General features: G+C 38.4%; 1 long non-coding RNA gene across 1 annotated transcript; it reads right to left on the reverse strand.

Annotated features, from left to right (window-relative positions):
• Positions 1 to 2,906: 2,906 nt before the first annotated feature.
• On the reverse strand, positions 2,907 to 5,846 carry LOC117945033. Its single transcript, XR_004656722.1, has 3 exons — positions 5,687 to 5,846; positions 3,280 to 3,283; positions 2,907 to 2,918 (listed from the first exon to the last, which is right to left on the reverse strand). It is a non-coding gene; the product is annotated as an uncharacterized LOC117945033 (long non-coding RNA).
• Between the last annotated feature and the right edge of the window lie 10,850 nt (positions 5,847 to 16,696).

Below are 16,696 nucleotides of genomic sequence, written 5' to 3' on the forward strand. Positions count from 1 at the left end.
GAGGGGTCTGTGGGAAGAATTACATGGCAGTCTGTGCTATTTACACATTCTTCAGGTCAATATTTTCCCATTTTGCTTTTCTAAGCCCCTGAGATACATTTATTTATTTTCTGCTAATTCATCTTGTTTGTAAGTATTTCTTTGAATTGTTTTGCTGTTATGAAAGTAAAAAAGTATTCTCTTTTCCTACCAGAAATCTTGGGTGCTCACAGTTACAGGTCACTGGTTTTCTTGTTGTTTACCTTGTGCCTCCCAATGCACTGCAATATAATTCAAAAGTGCATACATTGGAATTGAAACACTGTTGGCAGCCTTTGAGTGTGTGTTACTGTTCTGTCATACAGATGAAGGCATTATTACATTCTGGCCTGCACGTTTACTGAGAAACTGCTGCCATTTAGTTTCATGCCACAAAAGAAATATTTAGGAAAGTCACGTTTGTGAGCCATTGGTTATATGGTCTGTTAGTTAGTGGGTTGAATGTTTGTTGGTTAGTTAGTTTTCTTCAATTGTATTAGAGGGATATATTCACATGTAAAGGTGTCACGGTTCAGCAGGAGAACCCAAATACAAAAATCTGCCAGGCAGAAGTTCAGACAAACATGCTTTATTCTGACTCTACAACTTACAAGTGAAAAGGACTCTCACAGGACAAACAGAGAGACGAACTGACAGAGGAACAGCAGGTGTAGAAATTCACAGACCAATTAACAGGAAGACATGGGACTGGACAAGACCATAATTGGGAACAGGTGAGAGCAGAAACGGAAAGAAACTAACAAGAGAGGAATTGGAGACCATATAAGGGGATGGGTAGAGACACACATGACAGACAGGTAACCACAGAGCACATGGGAAATAGCAACAAGCACAAAACACAACACGATGTAAGAAATGGCCACCTGAGTGGCACAAAGGCAGTCAGTCAAAGCAGGATTCTGACTCTTTTAATCAAAAAAGCAGGAGAACTCAGAATTGATTTCAGGAAGAAGCAGAATGTCCATTTACCACTGCACGTCAACCGGGAGAGGGCTTCCAGCTTCAAATTCTGAGTACACACACTTCAGAGGACCTCTCATGGACAACAAAAACCACAGCGTTGGTCAAGAAGGCACAAAACTGGCTGTAATTTTTTAGACTGCTCAGGAACTTTAACCTGTCAAAACAGCTCTTGGAGTCATTCTAACTCTGCGCGAGTGTCTTCACACACGCTATCCTGTTGTGGTACGCTAGACGCTCTGCAGCAGATAAAAGTCTTTTTCGAGAATCATAAATACTACCCAGTACATCATTAACCAACGGCTACCTGCCCTAGACAACATCTTCACCTCTCGTTGCCTGCAGATAACACACAACATGCTGGAAACAAGGTGGAAACAAGGATTTCCACCCTGCCCATCACCTGTTTGAACTGTTGTCCTCTGGTAAACGCTACAGGTCCATGCCAAAGCCCTCTTCATACTTACATACTCCTTACATACTTACCTACTCCATACTCCGAATTGAAAGCACACCCCCAAATACATGTCAGCATTAATGTGCAATAATTCACTCATTTAATTATCATACGCAATGCACTTTACTGTCAGAAATTTACTTTTTTAAATGCAATTTGTATTGCAAACGTTGGCAATAAGTGCATGTTAAATATGCTGGCATAAATTTGATTCCTAGTGCTTGATTACAGATTAATTTTGTTTTACATTGACAATAAAGTCTTTGTTTATCTAAATCAAATAAAGGTGAGACATAAGACTTAAGGGTCTACAGCCTGGTTCACAGTTTTGTGAGGCTTTACTAATGCTAAAATGCTGACATTTAGCATTCATTTGTTTTTTAAATATGTGGTCATAAACCAAATATTAACATTGATATTCAAAATGTTGACCTGATGGTGGCACTAGATGAAAAGTCAGGGGATCACCAAAGGGATTTCTACCTATACAGAGGGGGATGTGAATGTCTGTGCTAAAATTCCATATAATAATTATTGAACTATTTCAATCAAAATCAATCAATCAAATCAAAATCAATCAAAATCATGGACTAACTGGCCAACTGGCATTGACATATTCGGAGCTGTGCCGCTAGTGTGGCTTCAAATGAAAGAGCTTTATTTAAAAACATGAATTAGTCAAATAAAAAAAATGTAAACACAAATCTAAACCAAATAAAATGAGACACGCCTGTTAGCTGACATTATATGAAAAAGAAAGAAAATACTTTAATACAGTAGATAATGCAAACAAAAATGTAACTGCCAGGATTATTTGATATGATGTAATGTTTCCTTCTATTAATTGAGAGCTTCAAAGACTATCTAGGTTGGTATTCCCATCTGGTTTCACATAAAGGAAAGTGACGATGGTCAACTTGTGTAGAGTTGATTCAGTGTTTTAATGCCTCTCAGGGGCCCTTCAATGTGTAGTCAACTGACCCAGTGCCCTAGCCCCCATATTGATTTTGTTCTGGTTACATCGCTGCACAGACCAACCGTTAGCACTGAGTCACTGGGCTTCAAAAGAGCAAACCCATCAAGATAACACTTAAAAATGTCACTGGTTCAATTACTGGCTACACTGGTTCACCCAGCAGGGCTCTTAAGATGTACTTTCTCCTCTCCTTTTGCTCATTAGGTTGGGTCTTAATGCATAATGGTAACATTTCCATACATACGCTGCCAATTACCATCAAAGAGTACCCAGCTTTTGAAATGAAGTGGGAGCTGGATTGCCTGCATGATTGGTTACCATGGACACACTGGAACAGAAGGTCAGTGTTGTGGACGAATAGGAAGAGAAGAGGAGTGAGTGGCATGAAACAGTGGTTTGTGATTGGTTTATTTTACAAACCAGTTGTTTTAAATCAGCTGTTTTTTTATTTGTCCTTGTTTATATACAGCAGTGTTGGGTTTAGGTCTATATGTACATTGGAGATTGGGAAAATTAGTACAAAAGAACAATCAAAACAAAACACAATGAGAAACTCTTACTTACTTACATATTACAAGCCATATACAATTATCAGCAGGAAATAGTTCAACAGGGTTCAATAATAAGTTGCTTATCAGTGCAACATACAGAGTACTTACACAGGAATATGATGCTACTTCATTTCATGTGCAAATTAGGCAATCTAAATGCAGTGAGGACAGAATGAGAGGCAGCTTCTGTTGTACTTTTGGTTGCAAATTTTACACAAAAGGCCATATCCCTTTTATCCAACCACCCTTTTCCAACCAGTGTCATTTACTCACAACTCTTACTCTCAGCTTTTGACAAAGCTGTGTCTGTGAAAAACATTCATCTGCCTGTCTATACACGCACCCACACTGGCCATTCATTTAAAAGACTAATATTCTAAAAGAGGAGCAAGACTCAGAGTAGTTCCTTTTTTCACAAAGTCACATAAAAATCTTATGAAAGCATACTCATCCATTTTATAAAAAACAGTGTGACCTGAAAAACGTAAAGTAGTAGTACACGACATGTTTAATTTTATACCAATTCTTTTTTAAATAGCAAACAACTCTTTTCAGATTTGCATTGTATTGTAGATAATGTAGAAATATGTGTAACAAAATGCATTGAACAGTCACACTTGTTCTCAGGGTATGATACGTAATCCATAGCCTTTTGATTGCCACAACAATGTATAATGTTGTATGCTTATGTGTATTGCTTGTCTATACTACTAATTTGCAACAGCAAATACACATAGAAAGAAACGTAATTACAAAAGCAACATTTTCAATATCTGCGAGGTCACAACGTGTTCTAACTGAACGTATCAGCAAAATGTTAATTTATTATGTTTTTCATAATCGTACAATAGGATAGCTGCTCATACTAAACAAAGCATAATTGACGTAATTACTTAAAACGCTTAATTAAGGTTAGAGAAACATTGCAGTTTGGGTTAAATATTAAACAAGTTAACTGTGACGTAAGCAGTCGGACATTACATATTCACCTGAACATTTAACTGGAATAATGATCTTTCACTTCCTTGACCAAAATGCTTTTGTTGCCTAAATGTAATCACAAGCAAGTGGCAAACCTGAGTCTCCTGTGTTAATGTCCTCAGCCTTGTTTGTCCACCATCCTAACTGACCAACTTCTTATGACTTTTGGATGGTGCAAGAACATAGCACTTCACTCTCTGGAAGAAGAAAAAAAAACATAACACCAACATTGACATATTTGTCCACCAGCCAAATGGCTAGTGAATGTTCGAATTTTACTAACCATTTAATAGATTACCATTGTTTTTTGGCTGGTAAGTGAAGAAAATCTACCAGCCACTTGCATATTTTACCAGTATTTGGCTAGTAGATGGTGTTAATTTTGGGCCCTGGCTCCACACGGGTGAAACAAATTATTTGTATACAGTATATGTGATGTAATTTCTAGGAGACAGGGTTGGTATTGCTCGGATGGGTGTTGGTGTGCTTGTTAAGCTTGATTTATAGTCGTGTGTCATGATGTCACGGAGCATGTACAGTATACATAGCCACCAAAGGTACATAATAGGTAGGAAAATTGAACTACACCTCATAGCAATGGTAGCTACAAAGAGAAACTTGTGGGGACTGTGAATAGTTGCTTGTTTTTTTCAGCAACCGTCTGATGCCAATGTTGATGGTGAAAACAATGTTAAGGTTGAAAGATGACTTTCTAAAGCTTTTGTTAACAGCTTTAGTGAATGGAGCCATGGTGTCTTCTGGGAAACAGTCTAAAATTATCAGCAGCAACTCATTGTTCCTCATACAGTAATTATCCACAAAATGGCTGTATTATATGTGAAGAAATTGGAGTATATGAGATGGTCTTTTGACTTCCACCTTTTGTTTTGTGTGTCCCCAACTATTGGATTTTTGTTGATGTAAAAAATTCACTGTTACTGCAACTATAGGAATGGAATAATTTCATACAAGCTGCAGTTTAAATGAGGCAGTTGTCACTGAGTGGCTGTGTGGCTGCCTAGTCACCAGAGTGTAATTACCAGGCACAGCAGGGAGCATCCTATCACTTTGAAACACAGTTTAGACAAATCTGCATTCAAGTAAAATGGAGATACCCCAAGTGTTTGAGGAAATTGTCATTAAGCGTGCACCTAAATATATCCAAGGGTTTCAACAAGTGCCTGAAGGGGAAATGGAATTTGAAAAGGTTTAGAAGTGCCTATTAGATATGTTTAAAAGGTAGCCATCACAGAGAAAGAGAGAGAGAGAGAGAGAGAATCTCTACCTCTTCTCACCACCTTCAACCCCTGGAGTGATTTGGTGCTTCTGGCCTTGAGATGCAACTGATACAATAAGGATTTTCTTAATTAACCAGGGGTAAACACATACACACACACAAACACATAAATACACAAATTATAAGTGCACACTCACCAACGGAAATATACACCAACACAGAGAACGTGTATCCAATGAACTTGTTTACACATTCATAGCCACAATGTTATAGCATCATGTATGCAACACACAACCATTCAAACACACATGCCAAGCAATTAATCGCAACATGGCATCGTGGCTTTGCGTAAATATACACGCCAACTTTCTTAAGCCAAGTGGCATGTTGTTTTAGCCATCCGCATGTATGTCTACGCTGTATAGACCAGGTGTACACATACACACCACTTGGTGTGTAATCGCTATTTGCCACGTTATCACAACAAGAAAGCTATGGTTGTGTTTACGAAAAGAAGAACCGGTTGGGTTTAAGACAAGAAGAACGGGGTTGGTTTTAATAAAAGAAGAAAGCGGCGATGGAGTTTAGGAAAAGAACAACAGGGTTGGGTTTAGGAAATGAAAAACAGGGTTGGCTTTAGTAAAAAAAGAAAGCGTCATTTGAGGAAGTCACATGTGTGTAAAGGAAGTCATGGAAAATCTCTTGAGACCTTAAATTAGCTTTTGCTTTACATTATTGAGGGTTTGGGGTTGGCTCCAACAATGGACAATGCCCCTGTGACAAGAAGGCTGTATCCCAATAAACGAGGGAAATCTGGACTCCTTTATTGTTGAAAGATTAATGTCATATCAATTTTAAATAATTTGCATTTTTTGAATTACAGATGTTGTGATCATATTTTGCTTTGAGACTGTCCTCCCAAGAACAATGTCAGCATCATTTGTTTCAGTGAGTGCCTTAAGATGACACACTCTATGTGAACTTCAAGTTTACTAAATGCTGTGCTGAGTATTGTGCTTCCATTTGGAGAGCGATCAGGTCAGTCCTAGAGGCCATACATCAATGCTTTCTCAAAAATCGATTCCATGTGAGTTGCCTGTGCATTTGATAACATGTAGGAGTAACAGGAAATGGTTGGCTGACTTTGAGAAAGACTATGATGAGCAATCATGTTGGCACATATGTGTCTTTACAGGTCCAAATTCATGCCATTGCTAAAATAAGCACTTTTAGTTCCATGGTACATTCTATCTAGCGATCTGGCGCCGATGATGAGATCCGCCCTGGTATAATGAGCATTGGAAAAAAAAGAATTTCAGCAAAAAAGTCATCATTCACGTCACTTCATGTGGGAATCAGAGGTAAGAAACTGAGGCTAGATTTTGTTATGAGAGTTTACCATTTGGTGACGCATTGTTGACAACTGACTTACAGAAACACGGCCGATGATCATTCGAATGTGTTGAATGATCAGAAACTTTTAACTAAATGTAGAAAATTCACGCATGCATGTAATATATTTTGCCTCATCCAAAATGTGCTATCGATTTAGGTTGTCATTGTCCATTGGTTTCAACAGAGAAACTTAAATTAGTTGTAAAACGTTGTGTGCTATTGCCAGTAACAAGTAAACCAATTCAAGCAAAGTAGGCCTATATTTTGAGCTGTTGTTCAAACTGTAGTGTGGAAAAAAATATTTGTGTAACTGAAGAGTTTTGGGGTGTCCTTTGTTTTTGTGGCCTCCATGTTTTCACACGCCTGATGCTCTAGGCTACGCCCATGTGAATGCTGGCAGTCTAAAAAATATTCCCAAGATATTCCCAAGTTGCATGAACAGACCCTAAGTATTGTAGAGGTAATTAGTGGAACAGGCAACAGATGTGCAGGGATGAAAGATCGAACAGCCACGCCCCTCAATGTACTTCCAGGCAGAGTCAGCTACACCACACACAGAAACAACAGGGAAAAGAGGAGAAAACACACACAGGACTGGGAAGAACAGCTGCTCCCATAACAACTACTCTTTTTTATTTCTCCAACTTTCCTAGGATTTTTACTGAATAGTAAGACATTGCATAATGAGATGCAATTAGCACAGTTTTTACAGGTGAACTTTGAGACTACAAAGCTTTGTTTTTGTGTATTTCGTGATTGAGCCTATGGCCCACTGATAAATGCCCTTGCATTTGCAGTATTGTGAACTGGGTTTCTTTGGCGGCATTTCTGGGAAAAATCTCAAGCAGCGCACAGTTAGCAGTGTACTGTTTTTCCCGATTACTAACAAACAGAGTGTAAATTATAATTTCCCCACTGGGGCTCAATAAACAGTATAAATTATTAAATTAAAATAATTATTATTAAACAAAGAAAACAGAGATGACTACAGACAATGAAACTTCAAAAACAAGTGAACTCGAGATCCAAAAACACACCTGCAATTACTGCTTAATGCCATAGATGCCGCCAAAGAGAACAAAACAAGATCTTTGAGATTTGAACTTTGAGTAAAAACAGCAATAGCACGGTGTAGAAATATTCTGTTGCCCATAAAGGTCATGCACTCCAAATTTGACTGAAAGGCAGTGGAGTAGAAGTATAAAGTAGCAGAAAATGGTAAAGTAAAGTACAAATACCTAATTTTCTACGTTAGTAAGGTACTGAGTAAATGTACTTAGTTACTTTCCAGCACTGCTTCTCAGATGTCTTCACATTGCCTCTGGGAATGATGAGCAGGAAAAACAGAAAGGGGTAAAGGAGACTTACGGGGACGTTTTTGAAAATAATAGTCTTTTTTATTCTTCCCCTGTAGTCTGTGTATTTCTTCTCTGGTGTGGGGAGTGGGCATTGCGTGCAGTCCAGGGGCGTCCATCTTAGTTACAGGGCTTCAGTAGCGTTTCAGTCTGCTCTGTCTGCCTGTCGGGTGTGTACAACTAGCAGACATACACAAACACATACCAATCTGTCCACTCCTGTTTACGTTAGCGTTTCACTGGGGCAGTTGACAGTTTCTTTTATAAGCACAAGAACGATGTGACAGCCTGTATAACAGTAGCTTCAGCATTATGGGTGGATGGATGGATGGATGGATGGATGGATGGATAGATAGATAGATAGATAGATAGATGGATAGATAGATAGATAGATAGATTAGCAGTTGAGGGGAGAGGCAGCAGTTTTTTTACTTCAGCATTGTTTTGGACATGCATGTGGCCTACTGCTATGTGTTGACATAATGACAAACCACTGAATGGGACCAGCTCGGATATAGACACAATTACACTCACTCACAAACATGCAGACAACAACCAACACACTTTGGTCTCACTCGCTCAAGTGTGGGATTGCTGCAACCGTCCGATTGCAGCGACTGTCCGATTGCAGCGACTGTCCGATTGCAGGGCAGCATCAGTCTGGAAAGCCTCATGCAGTTTGTTATTATTTAGTTCTTCCTCCTTTCCCTCTCTTTCTCCTTTTGACCCATCATTTAGTATGATACATGTGGTACTGCAAGTTGTTGTCGTTAACTATCCTGTGAAAGCCCAAAAATGTAGCAACAAAAAAAAAAGTAGCTTGGTGATTTTGAACTGGACTTTGTGAATGATTGTAGCTGGCGGGCTAGCAGCTAACAGTCTAGCCAGTTGAGATCATGCCACAGTTCTTTGACCTCTTGTTCATATTATCTGTATTGTTCACCATTTAGTTTAATAAAGAATTATTGAAGAGGTGGAAAAGAAGCTTAAAAAGCTTTTCAACTATTAGTTTACTAACTTCCGGTTAGCAAGCTCATTTGCTAAAATGTTAGCAGCTTGTTTGCTAAAAGGTCAATATGTTCTTACAGTTTATTTAAAAGGAATATTGTACCATCAACACCTGTCTACAATCTGTCTACATTCCTTCTTTTGTGGAGTAGTTTACTCTGACATAAAAATCTACAGTAGTATCTTGTAGTAGCTAGTAACTTCAGCTCTTATAGAGACATAGAAATTTAATACAGAGCAAAAGTTATATTTTCTAGGCAGTTTCTCTTTTAGATGAAACAGTTTAGCAACAGAGTGACATAGCTAAGCATGCAGTTAAAAGAGACCGTGAATCTACAGTATAATATTCCTAGAGAATTTACTGTTAAATCAAAACTTATAAGAATGATTTAAGATTAAAAAGTAGCAAACTGTATGAGAACTTAACACTCAAGCCCACTTTTAAACAGCCGTACTGTGGCATTTGGACAGGATGCTGAAGTTAGCTTTATTCACTGTTGACCCATTTGTATAACAGTATGGATTTCCCATCAAAAGATGTGAGGCAAACAACAAACCCCCAGCTTCTGGTTATAAGTCTTTATAAGCCTCACTGTCCAACTAAAGAATTAAAACAATGCCAGTCACATGAGCTCACTGTGGGGGAGAGAAGAAAGATATGGGGGAAAGAGAGAGGGAGGAAGAAAGAGCAAGATAGAGAGAGAAATTGCATCATAAAACAGTAAGGCTGACAGTATACTCCAAACAAATCAAATTTGTAGTGTTCAAATCAAATACGGCACTGTGTGGAAATATCTGTGACTGACATCTGTTACTTTAATGGCACTCCTGCCGGATGGAGAAGAAAAAGTAATCCATAAAAAGACGACTATAAGGACGCACCTGGCTAAATTGGTGGCAAAGTTGATTTAAGAGGCTGTGAACTAGATTGCCAAGAAGAAAACATTAACCTATTGTGGCCACGCATATCATGACTTTTGTGTCCCTGAAGCCAAGGCAGAAGTAGTGGGACATTATTATAACCCTGTGAAGTATCTTGCGAAATGCCCCTTATGCTGTTCAGAATTCAGGCAATCAATTTGGCCACCAGATCAGAAAATGCTTGGTTGCTTTGGAAGGCCCTTTTAAGTACGTACTGTACCTATTATTACTCCATTATTTTGGAGGACTTTGCCCAGTTCGACTGGCCAGTCTGTGTGCACTGTGGCTGTCAAAAATAAATATTTGTAAGACATATTTGTATTGTAAGACCTAAAGGGTGTGGTGATGTCACTAGAGTGTCAGCTTAGAAAAAATATATTCTTAGTTTTTTCTCTATAACTTGCTCCCACGTCAACAGTTGAGCCAATGTGCTCATTCCTATGTAATTACTTATACTTTTGCCTTAGCAAGCTTTGAAATGACAACAGTTTCAAATCTTCCTCCATTCTCTGCCATGTTAAACATCGTGCACATTTCTGGCAAAACGCAGAGCAAAGCACTTTTTTAAATCACCGTCATGCTCACATTTTTAAGTTTATCCACATAAATTTGATATCAGTACGTACAGATTTAGGCTATTTATTATATAATATATTATATTTTAGCTTTAGCAATTCAGCTATTCAGCATTCCCATGCATTTTCTGCAGGAAATGCATTTTCTAGTTCTAAATACAGTTCTGCAGCACTATATGCATTCACGCAAGAACATGTTTTTGCTGAAGGGTGCTGCACAGTATAAAGCTGCGGTCACACATGCGCAAATGCATCGCCTGCAGAAGCAATACGAGTTAGTTAGGCAAAGCAACAATTACCATCTCCTCAGTCTTGGGTCACTTGGAAAACTACAGCTAAGGGGGTTCAACCACAAAAACCGCTTTGCTATTGGTTGAGGGTGCATATTAGCCAGTCAAAGTTCACTTTAAAGTTTGAGTGTGTCAGTGATTCATTATCAAATCCATTCCGCATACTTATGCCTAATCAATGGAACCCCACATTTTCACTAGTACTTGGAACCAGGCAGATTCTTATAATCGTGCACAAAACATACACTCATTGGCATGGTTTTGAAATGGTAGCCATTGGAGAATGCTGCACTAAAGCAAATAAAACAAATAGTTCATTCTCAAACAACAAACACATTTGTTTTTACTAAACTGAAGATAATGATCAACCCTCATCCCCTCCAACCTTCACAGGACTTCACTAATTGTCTATCTTAAATGAGTTTAGCTCAGACTTCATTTTAAGTTTTTCTCAGAACTCATCTTGAAACTGAATGCTTCATGCATTTCAAAAATAAATCAAGTAAATTCCTTCCTTATCTCATTACTGAAATGTCGGCTTCTTTACCAAGATTTAAGATATGGACACTGTTTTAAATTATATCAATAATTCTGTTCTTGCACCAAACCATCCCTGAATGTAGACTGAACAAAAAACACCCCAGTTAATGAACTGTTTATTAACTGGGGTGTGTCAAGTCACACAAACATTACCTGACACTACAAGTGTAATCTGAGCTTTAGTTGGTGGGCGTAAGTGCATACATCTCTTTCCAACCTGTCTCCATAGTGTTGCAGCTCAGTGACTGACTGATTGTGTGCTCTGATTGGATCCCCGTCGCCAGGATGCGGGACATTACCTCTATGATTGGTGGATAGAAAGAAAAGATCAATTTTTTTTTTTTCTGACACTTTACAGTTAAAAGTCAGTGTAAGAAAGACATGATGGTAGTGATGAAAATGTTGTTTGCTCTTTTATAGGACTTTTATGGACTTTTTTGATAAATCTAACAAAACACTTTTAGGAGGAATGAAACTTTATTATTCACTTCATCCACCGGCTTAACAGATGATTGGATCAGAGCTTCTACTACTAAGACCACTAGATGAGAAACCGTGCCTCTTCAGTAGTCTTAGTCATCAAAAGCAACTTAATGTCCAAATTCCAGCAGCCATTCACCACATCCTGGCATCTAGTGGCGCCTGAGTAACATAACATCACTCACAATACTCCTAATGACCCCATTCGTGAAAGAGATTAGTTGCAAATGAACTAATCACTCGCGAGTTGCACGTTGCTACAGGGAGTGGGGGAAAAATTGGGCGAATTAGTAAGCAGTTATGATGATGGAGAGCAACTGACAGTTAGTTATGCAGCGAGAGAGATTCAAAGTTGTGTTTACCCGACTGTTTTATGTCTTCTCCGCATGTCTTTCTGCTTCAATGAGAGAACTTTCCCAGGGCTTAATGAGTTTGGAGCCTTGGGCACTACAAATTAATGTGATCTGGGTTGTGGAGGTAACTTTTAAAATGTATTCTGGTGCAGTGCAATCACCAGTTAGTCTCAAGTAACAGTAAGTGGTTTAATGTAGGTGCACAAGGAAATGATAATGCATCTGTATGGCATCACGATTATGCCATATCTTGCGAGCGCCATGGCATTGCATTTCCTCATACTGATTTTTGGGTACTCCTCTATAAACAACATGAAATCAAGAAGAGTGTTAACTTTTCCTGCTCCAGCTTTTCCCACCGGGGTCAGAAAGCACAGGGGAGACACTTTGTTGTCTCCCTATGTTTTGTTTCATGCTCACAGATGCCTTTACAACTCTCGATTGTTGAATTGATGCCCGAAGAGTGATATCTACTGTGTGAAATGATGCAATTTGCTCGTTGAAACAATATGGATTTGAAATGGATGTTATATGCGCTCGCAAGATATGACATAAACCTGATGCTATACATCTGCATATGTGATGAGTTGTGAGAATATGTAGGTTACAGTATTACTTGTATGATAAGTTCAGGCTAACTCTGTCAGATTTTTTTTTTAAATCAATCAATCAATGACCAATAAATCTATGATACATTTTATTGACAAATAAACCAAAAACTATGGATCTATTGAAACTGAAATAAAACATAAGTTTACTTCAGAACAATCTTGCCTCAAGATCTATTTATTGGCTGTTATAAAAGTTTATATTACCACTTGTTATTCATCAGTGGATGGAGTTCAATTGTTGCACACATTTCCATTTTTAATTTCCATTTTTTTTCTTAAAATGCACAGAATTCTTTTTATTTTCATTTCCACAACAAACTCAAAAACTCAACTCAAAAAGATCATGTTAAATACTTTAAAGCTCCACAACATCTTCAGTACTAAATGGACCTTTAGGCGAGACTGTTTGGTCCAACAGTTGTTGTCCAAGATCAAAAATGACCTTTGCTCCTTGATTGAAATTATTTAGAGACAATACACCCCATCAAAATAAAATAATGCATTTGAAAGAATTTTAGATTTATTGAGAGGAGTTTGTGGATGAATGAATCGTTCCAGGTCAAGACTGTTCTCTTGGCACAATCAGCTATCTGGAGACTTGGTGACAGCTTGAATAACACACACACACACACACACACACACACACACAAGCACACACACACACTCACTCACTCACTCACTCACACTCTCTCTCTCTCTGTCTCTCTCTCTCTCACACTTTGTCACACTCTCCAGCTTTCATTCTGTTTCATTCACACACACATAGAGAGAGTGGTAGCAGTGTGGCTAGCACTATCAGACCATGTGGTATGGTGTTAATCACACCTATGTCCATTACTGCTTCAGCACAAGGCGCCCTTAGTATGTGTATGCGCGCGCGCGCACACACACACACACACACGCACATACACATTGACACACACACCAAAATAAAGTAAACACACACACCCGTGGAGAGAGAGGAAATGTAGACAGCAATGGTCTGGAAATAGATGGACAAAAGAAAGGAGGAGGAGCAAGTAGTTTCCTACTTTTAACAAAAAATAATTTACAATCTGCTTCACTTCAGTAAAGCTTCAAATAAGAATTGTTTCACAACTTTATTAAATGTTAAACAATTGTTTATGTTTTAAAGGAAATATGTAAAAATATATTCCAATTTTACCATCACATTATAACTCAATAAATAGTTAATCCAACACTTCTCATAAGAAGTAAGTACTTTGAGCCTTTTGTGGACAGCCGGTCTAAACATCCGGGATTTCAAAAAGGTGTTAAAAGTGTCAGCAACAAAGTCAGGGACATTATAGGGGGAGCCAAAGCTGCATTTTTTCGGGGCTGTAAAGAGTCACGGAATTTGAAATTTTCTGCCACTTCTTTTAAGCTATGGTTGCTATCATTGGGAGGGCTGAAGAGTAATAATTCAAAGCAATTACTTTGTGTTTGTTACTAAGAGCATCACCTTACATACAGTGATGTCAATTTGTACATTGTTAATAAAATAAGTGTTGATTCAAGTTTCTTTAAAATTGTAAAAGTTTGTAAATACTAGGGGTGGGAAAAATATGTATTCTTAGATGTATTGCAATTCTCTCTAGAATGATTCAATGCGCAATTCTGATGAGTTAATAACTGATACAAATCAGAAAACACAAAACAGAGTAACTGACAGAGGATAGAGGATTTATGGAAGGGCGGGATTTAATAGGGGGCGGGCCAATCCATCACCAATGAAGATGGAACTGTCTGTTCACTTCAATAATACCTCACACAAGGGTCTACCTTGTGAGAGGTATGGCCTGAGTAATTGGGCGTGGTTAAAGTATAGGGGCGGCTCCATGTCCACACATTATAAGTTTCATGTAAATGGGATGATGTTTGTCATATAAGGATGATTTCCTTTTGCCAGCGGGGGTTGCTATGACCAAAAGTCAATGTTGGCCTATAAATGTTCTCAGGCCTATATGCTTGTCAATCATGAGAAATTCCGGTCAAATTGAATAATGCACACTAAAGTAACAACTTCTTTGTTTATTGATAAATAATGAAAATGGCCGCCACACCCACACCATTGGATAAGAAGTTTTGATTTTAATAACTTTTCATCGTTAACGTCTTAAGGTATCACAGACCTAATTTGAAGTAGATCTGATGAAATCTCTAGAAGGAGTTTGTTAAATAATAGCACCTTGACGTTTAGTTCTACTTCCTGTTGCCACTAGGTGGCGCTATGACTTTGAGTGAATACCGGCCTTTATATGTCCTTAGGGTTTGACTCTTAGGAATCATGAAAAGTTATAATATCTCATCTTTAACGTCTTAAGATGGTAAAAATAAAATTTGAAGTCGATCAGATGAAATCTCTAGGAGGAGTTCGTTAAAGTACCTACATGTGGAAATCGCCAAAATCGCACTAATTTCGAGCTTTCCATTCAATATGGCAGACTTCCTGTTTGGGTTTAGGGTATGGCTCCTATGACTTGTCTTGAATGTCTTGAAATGCCTTACATGTGTACCAAGTGTCGTCTAAATTAAACGTACTGTGGGGGCTCAATTTTTTAAGTTTTATAGGGGGCGCTAGCGAGCCACATACGTGAATTTATACCAGACTCTGTGTGACAGCCAATCTTGGTGAGTTAATGAGTATGTGAAGCCCCTCGAAAAGGCAATTAATTTGCCTAAAGAAAGAAAGTGAGAAAGAAAGAAAGAAAGAAAGAAAGAAAGAAAGAGAATAATAATTCTTTCACTTTCAATAGGGCCTTCCTCGCTGTTGGCGCTCGGGCCCTAATAAAGGTGTCATGCAGGTACATCATAATGTTGTATGCTTTCTGTTAACATAAACTACAACCTGTACCTAATAGAACTTAACCAAGGATGAACTTAAAAACAATCATGTGTGTATTACTGTAGCTTCATTTCTATTCCTCATTTCTGCTGTGTTGCAGGTCTCTGCTGGCCAGTTGGAATTTACATTGATTCTGTATGCAGAATCGTGTTTGTTTTATTGTCCAAGCAAGGCAATTATTAAAGTAGGAAAAATCTGTGATGTGTTTTCTGATTGGATACTAAAATATTACAGCCGTGATGAATAATACAATCAGATGGACTAATGTGTTGTTTTTCTGGAATTGCAAATTCTGGACTGTCCTGGGATTGAAACAGAACAAAATGTGGCAATTGGCGGTCTGAAAGGAATGTTCAAAACATGTCACTGTAATATCCATAATAATCCATATGTGATTGCATTCTTCCTGAACTACTCTGCTGCTTTTTATTTTACAAGAGTGATCTTGTAGCTGGCCGGCTGAGCCTCAAAAGTTAAACAGTGAAATAGATTTATATCTAGAATGAGAGTTTCCATTCCCCTTCTTCCCTCAAAAGGCAAAATCTGTTTGTCTGTGTTAACAATGTCACATCAACTTCAAATATTTGGACTAGTTCAGGGGCACTTGATTTACCTCAGCAGACTGGAACAGCCGCCAACGCAGATGCATTACTGGTGAGATTCACGTAAATCAAGCGCTCTGGTTTCTGCTGTGTTTGCTGGAGGATCAAGCTGCAGCGAAGGACCATGGAGCTTTCAGTCTTGATCAAGATTTAAAATGTGTGTGCGCACGTCTCTGTGTGCATAAAGTATACTTTCAGTGTCACAAGGTTAAGACCAGCCCTCACTACCTCCAGCATGTTGCCCACCATTGTCATTCCTGTCACCCTCTGCTGTATACTATTGAAAAGTAAATCCTAGTTCCGTGAAATAATCTTTTATACATTGACCTGTTTTGGTTATGGAAGGCCTCTGTATAGCCAGCCTCCCCGCGCCCATAGTTGAAAAAGAGACTGCGGAACTAAATAAAAAATCCACATGCCTTCACTTCACATCATGTTTTGACTTAGAGACAAAATTTCACACCCAAACAATGTCCGGGCCTTTCATGTACATTTACAGTAGCCTGAGCGCATAAAAGGC

Source organism: Etheostoma cragini, chromosome 5 (genome assembly GCF_013103735.1).
Source record: "Etheostoma cragini isolate CJK2018 chromosome 5, CSU_Ecrag_1.0, whole genome shotgun sequence".
In the NCBI taxonomy this organism is placed as follows: Eukaryota; Metazoa; Chordata; class Actinopteri; order Perciformes; family Percidae; genus Etheostoma; species Etheostoma cragini.